Here is a 6,868-nt window from a genome sequence, read left to right as displayed (position 1 = left end):
CATCATCCTTGTAGGCTGGCTTTGTTGGGTTTGCTGGCAGGGGTCTGATTGTTGGGGGAGGAGCCAGAGGAAATTGTTCTTTGTAGACAGGATCAAAGCAGCCAAAGCTTAGTTATAAAGCCTCCCAGCCATCCCTTCCCAGCCCCCACAGCCCCCGCTTCCGCCCACCCACAACCCAGACAGGCTGCAATCAGACACCTTCATTACGAAGACTGATGGCCCAGTCACAGGGATCTGAGGCTTCTGCTCCTGCTTATTCAGAAACTTTGGTAACCAGGTCACCCAGCTGTTACCCTGCACTGGCCAGGCTGAGGCAAGGTCCTGGAATGGGGCTGGGGCTGGACAACCAACTAGATGCCAGGTCACAGAGCCCCAGGGGTGGTCTTCCCAGCCGATGTGCAGGGCTAGGAGAAGCAGACCGCAAAACAACGGCAGATTCTATTCCAAAAGATTGAATGCCTGTGTCCCTTGAAACCCCCAGTGTGATGGATTCGGAGCTCTCATGAGTGGGATCAGCGCTCTTATAAAAGGGGACCCCAGAGAGCCCCTAGTCCCTAGCCCCAGCCCCTTCTACCTTGTGAGGTTCACAGCGAGAGCATGGCCGGTGCAGTTTGCTGGTGTCCTGATCTCGGGTGCCCCAGCCTCCAGAACAGCAAGAAAGAAACAATTGTTATTTAAGCCACCCAGTGCGCGTTTATTGTTTTTGTTGTTACAGCAGCTGGAATGGACTAATCCACTGATCTGCCTGATTCCCCCCAAATCTCTGGGGTACAACCAAGCACACAGATAGCCACTTGAGTGGAACCCTCTACATTTCAGGTCACCCCATCGCTGTAAATCCGCCTTTGCCCACGGGAAAGTGAGGCCCACAACCCTGGAGTCCTGTGGTTACTTCCTCCAACCACATTCCATGCAGCCCTGGGGTCTAGGAGAGTACCCAGAAGTACCAGGGCTGGAAGGGCCTTGAACTCTTTAGTCCAACCTGCTGGTTTTACAGGACTGATGTCCAGAAAGCAAGCAGAGACCTGGCCAAAGACCACTGACAGCGTCAGCTTCTCCAGACTTGTGGCCCAGCTCTTTTTATCCTGCACACTGCCCAGTATACCATAGGTGTTCATTATGTACCGGCCGGATAACTGAATGACTTGGAAGATGGTGGCATGGATGGATGGGCTGTGTCATATCTTTAGAAGAGGAACAAGGACATCCTCCTGATTTCCTGCGGTGTGCCTAGCGCCACAGACCCTGCCTCAGAAATTTATCAATAAACCAAATGACCAATTAGACACCACCCAGAAGTGCATAACACACTACACAGCCGCAACCAAATTGGCTTTGGAAACAGCAAACTGTGCCAGACCAATTTAATTTCCTCTCCAGTGACAGAGCGATGGGCCCCATTGGCGAGGGGCCGGAGAAGCCGTCATTTATCTTGATTTCAGGGCGGCTGTTGGTTCTGTCCGACATGACATTCTCATCAACTTGCCAGGGAAACGCTGTCTGTTCCAGCATCCCACAGGGTGTTCAACCAGCCAGGGCCTTGTCCCCACGTCACCCCCCCACCATGGCATTGGGCTCCCATTCAGACATGGGCCTGCACATGCCTTCACACGGGGGACCTGCCCATGTGTCACACACAGAAAACACGGAGTCGCCCGGATGTTGGCATGCACGCACACACAGGTGCGCAGGGATATACGTGCACAAGGCCGCACAACCGCACTCATATACCTACAATGTGCATGTGTCGCCAGGTCATGTCAGGTACTGGCCACACACAAAAGTCAAGGGGGTGGGAGTTTGCTCTGAGTGTGTGGGGGAGGGAGAAGAGGGCAGGCCTGACCCGTCAACCTCGTGCGGTGCTGTGTCAGCAGCCTCCATAAGTTGTTTGAGAAGCAGAATTCAAGCCACTTATGTGAGTTTTAATTTCCTGGTGGCCACATTGAAGATGTGGAATGAGGCCTCACGGATGCACCACACAGCTGGGGTGCTGGGGCGAGTGGAGGGGGGCAGATGAGGACGGAAGGGGCACAACGACCCCGTGAGGGCCATGACCGTGGCAGGCCTGATCTGGAGGAGCCCTCGGTGTTCATGGCCACCTGGATTTACACTCCTGCCCTGCATACTCACCATTTCTGTCCACAAGGCCCCAGCTGCTACATTTCCACTCTTTGTTGCTCTGGCCTGACAACGCAAATGGCGTTGGAGATCCGCATTGTTCTGGGCGGGGTGGGAGGATGATAAACAAGAGGGGAAGGGAATAGTGGTGCCTTTCAAGAACGTCTTTGTCAAAATATTTCCAAATAATGATGGCGAGGAGAAATCTGCCTGCAGGCTCTTGTGCAGAACTGCGCACACTTGCACAGAGAAAGCCACGGATCTGGCGTGTTCTTCTAGGCCCCGGCGGAATGCAGCCCCACAATGAGATGGGGCCAGGCAGAGCAGAAACTGCTGATGGGAAAGATGATTTCTGCTCAGGAGGGCAGGGGCTCGCCTCTATCTCATCCCTTTCATGACGGCACAAAGAGCGCTTTCTTCCTTCCAAGCTGCACTAAATAATAACGGCCAGCGACTTTCTCTCACCCTGGCTTCTGAACCTCTTCAAACGTCACCTGGTTAGCAATAAAATTCATACCTGGAATAATGTTTTTGACCTTGGGCGAGAGCACATTGCGCAAGTGCCTGCCCTTTTGTGGGATTCTGGGAGAAAGAGCTTGGTTTGGAAACATGAGGAAAGTGGGGGACCCCTGAAGCATTGCGTGGTTGCGTCTGTAAGTTGGGTTTTTCTGGAGGGAGTAGCTTTTCCTACCTGTTGCTGTTCGGCTGGGGGGACCCTGTGGTCCAGAGGAACTGGCCCAGCTCCCGTCCCCGGGACCCACCAGCCACCAGGCCCATGTGTTTCCCACTCCCCCCGTCAGGACTGACCTGGGGACTGTCTGACTTAGGTTCTGCCCACCTGCCTCCCAGTTTGGCTGTTTATAGGCCTTGTTCTTGTGCTCTGTGTTCACCTGAGCAGGCAGCACTGCCCTGGCCTGACACTTCGGCTTTGAGAGCTGGTTCTCTTCGTCTGGTCCCCTCAGCCCACGGCTCCCCGTGGCCTGACTAGCCCATGTCTTCTGAGTGGGTCAGGGAAGAGCCCAGCCAGGTAGGGAAGGGGGGCTGGATTCAAGTTCAGTTTCCACCACTTGCTGGGGCACCCGGGTGGAGTATTTAAGAAGCTAGACCTTCTGTTTCCTCATCTCTGAACTGGGGATCACAAAACCCTCCTCGGAGGCTGATGGAGGGAGTACAGCTTTTGCAGACCCATGGGTGACAGCTCCTGTCACCTTTGTGATGATGGTGGCAGCAGGGTGGCTCCCTGGACAAGCCCAGAAACCACATAGCCCGAAGGAGCTGATGGAGAGGGCTCAGGGAGGAGACTTCTCAGTCTTGGAACTCCTATCACATCCGGGCATTTTGCTGGGAACTCACTGAATCCTCAGAGAGCCCTATTATATGTTCCTTTTACAAAAGAGGGAGTTGGGACTCAGGGCAGAAGGAGGCATAGATACAGAAGACTGCAGAGCTGGGCTCCAAACCCACAACTGGAATTGGACCCAAGGGGAAGTCTGGATTCCCATGAACCAAACAGGTGACTTGTTGCTGAACCTATAAACCTTCTAAATCGTCAGCCTGGGAGCAGGCTCCGCAGCAGAGCCTTGGGAAGGAGGATCCTGCAGGTGGAGGCTGTGCAGTGCCCATTGTGGGGTGGGGAGACAGAGGAAGGGCCCTTGGAGACCTGCTGTATCTATTTCACTGAGGTTGACACAGGTTCTACACAGTAAGACGTGTTACCCCACCTGCTGACTCAGCTTCAGCTTCTGCACAGTGGCACCCATGCTGGAGGAAGGAGCAGGAGGCAGTGGTGGAGGCGTGTGGAAAGGGGTCCTTCAGCCTCCGCGGCCAGTGTGCCCGAGTCTGCCCCGTCTCTCTCCACTGCCTACTTCCTAGCCCCCCTTATTTCTTCCCTCCACCAGTCACTCCTACTAACACTCTATAGCCTCATCAACTGAAATCACTCCTTCCTTCTACCCACTAGGATCCAAGGACCAGAGAGGCACCTCCATGGCCTGGAGACACACAGCAAGTTCACTGCCAGGACCTGTCGCCAAATGTCCTGAGGTTCTGTTCCTCACTCTATCATCCTCGTTGGGCTGTTGCTCCATCCTCACACGTGAGCACCCCCCATCAGAGGACAGAGGACAATCCCATAAATGCCCGTGTCTGTCCTCCCATTTACAGGCAGGAGCCCCACGACTGGCTTTTATAGAACCTTTCTTTCCTGTGTGCTCAGGAGAAGGCCCTATCTCCAATCTCTGCAAGCTGTGAAACCCAAATACCGAAACAAAGGCCCTTGCTCAGGGGCCCTTAATCTCTCAGCCAATCGGCCAATCGTTGTCTAGGAGCCCTCTCTCCTGTCACACCTGCCCTGCTCAGGTTTAAAGCCCAGGGCGCAGCAGACAGAGAGGGCAGCCGGGAGGGTGAAGACAGAGCTATTGTATTGCCTGTTAGGCTGCGGGCCCAGCCTGGCTCCTGGGGAGGGGCAGAGGGTCGATTTCACTGTGGTTGGCAGAGTTCTAGATGAGTCCACCTGCCAGCTCAGCATAGGGCCCCCAGGCCGGGGCACCCATGTTAGGAAGGAGCAGGTGACAGTGAAGGCGCCAAGGGGGCCGCATAATAGAACCAGCTGGAAGATGCCCAGCTTTCGTGTCTGACGCGCCCTTCCCCCTCTCTCCCCACACAGCAGGCAGCGGGACTCAGGGATGGAGGGCAGACTCCCCCGCCCCCTCCATGAGAGCAGGTCTCACAACTTGGCTCTGCTGCCCCCTTGACTGGGCAAGCTGTCCCCAGCGGTCCCCTGGGAGCTCCCAAGTGCACACCTGGGCCTCCTGGTTTGGGATTAGGTGCTCTGCTCTGCCCACTTGCTGTTCACCAGGATGATTCAGAGGATACCCATCCTCGGTGCTGAGTAACTCCCAGACTCCATGATGCTCACTTGTCATCCTCATGATGAAGGTACCGCCTGGTCTTAGGCAGCTGCACATGACGAATCTGGCTGATCACACCCACCCTGAGCCCCAAACGAGGAGCTTCCCTAGGGGCAGAGGACAGAGAGAGGCGAGGTGTTCACTGAACGAGTCGATGAGTTATGCAGACAGGCTGCATGGTCTGGGCTTTGGTATTGGGTGACTCTGTGTCCAAATCCTGGCTCTGTACCTCCTGTGGGTAACCTGACTTCTCTGAACTGTTGCCTCCCAGTCCTGACAGATCAGATGAGTTCAGGTGTGAGGCTCCCAGCACATGGGACCGTCAGCACCAGCAGTGGGTAGGACTAATGTTGGCCATGACAAAGCACAGGGAGTATGAGGATGAGAAAGTTCTGGGCTGATGGCACTGCTCTGACAACTAGGGCAGCCTCTCCCTCCATCACTGTCCTTGGAAAGACCCTCAGAGCACCTCTGGAATTCCAAGGTACCTCACCTCCCAGCAGAGAGCGGGAGAAGGGGAAGGGATTGGCTCTGCACACTCAGGACCCCAGGCTGGCAGCTGGCAGCCCCCTGAGGTGCCCAGGTCATGGACGTCTCCTTGGAAGAGCTGCTAACTGCTGGCTCCTCTCACACAGACTCTAATCACGTCTGGAACAGATGGCAGGGGTGGGTGTTCCTGACTGAGCTGACAGAGCCTCATTTGCCTGGAAATTCCCTCCAGTTCCAGGGAACCCCTTCCAGATGTTCTCACCCACAGCCAGGCTGAATAGGAGCAGTAGGGAGGTAAGGAGCAGGGCCGGAGAGTCGAGCCAGCTGATATATAGACGAAGAAAGCAGCCACGTATAAGATCAGACCAAAGGTCCCCCTGCCTTCCAGAACCTCCCGGCCATCAATACCTCACTAGGTTTCCACTGTTAGATGATCATTCCTTTGCATAAGCCATTGCTCCTCTTTGAGACTTTAATCCCCCTATGAGGTGTAACACACAAACCCTCCCCGCTCAAACTGTGGTCCACAACCCTGGACATCCCCTGAGGGCATCCCCTCAGGCCCCAGCCCAGAGCTACTAAATGAGAGTGTGCACCTTAAGGAGATGCCCACGTGGAGAAATACTGTGCGGGATCATCACTGCCCACTGACTTCCTAGAAGGCAGGCTCCAGGCGGGTGGGGATCTCGCTTAGCTCAGTACTCTCTCATCAGTGCCTGAGGCACGCCTGGCACAGAGCTCTGCAAAGCTTTCTGAATAAATGAATGAACACAGTGTAGGGTCTAGTTCCCCAGGCCCCGAGGAAAAGGTACTCAGGAGAGGTAAGTTGTGATGGCGGTGGAAGGAGAAGGAACTAGAGGGGCATTAGCAGGGGCCAAGGACTCTGAAGAGGGCGGATGGCAGGGACAGAGGTTATACAGAAGGATAGGGGACCCCAGAACTAGAAATAGAAGTGGGATTTGGGAGGAGAGGAGACAGCTCCTTCTCCTAGAGGTTCCCATTGGATCAGACCCCATGGGGCACTTCCCCAAATGGCTCCCTCCTCAGTCAGCCCTTACAGTCCCCAATGCCTGGCCTGCCAAGGCTCCAAGCACCTCGACGTGCACACCTCCTATGAAGGCAGGTTTGGGCCTTGTCAGGCTGCCCTTCCACCTCCCTAGGAGGGGCCTTGGTGAACAAGAGCGGGTCCTTGGAGGCGGCAGGCCCCGGCGCTGACCATGTCCCATTCCCAGAGCATCTGGGCTCCTGCGCAACCCCACTCCCACGCGGGCACTCAGGTGAGCAGGCCAGGCTGGCTGTCAGGGACGTGCCCATGGAGACTCACCTGACGCGGGGAGAGGCACGTGGTGGAA

The sequence above is a fragment of the Talpa occidentalis genome, unplaced genomic scaffold, assembly GCF_014898055.3.
Source record: "Talpa occidentalis isolate TD23 unplaced genomic scaffold, MPIMG_talOcc4v2.1 talOcc4.7, whole genome shotgun sequence".
Taxonomy (NCBI): domain Eukaryota; kingdom Metazoa; phylum Chordata; class Mammalia; order Eulipotyphla; family Talpidae; genus Talpa; species Talpa occidentalis.
The sequence above is the reverse complement of the archived record's forward strand: the minus strand, read 5'-3'. Positions refer to the sequence as shown.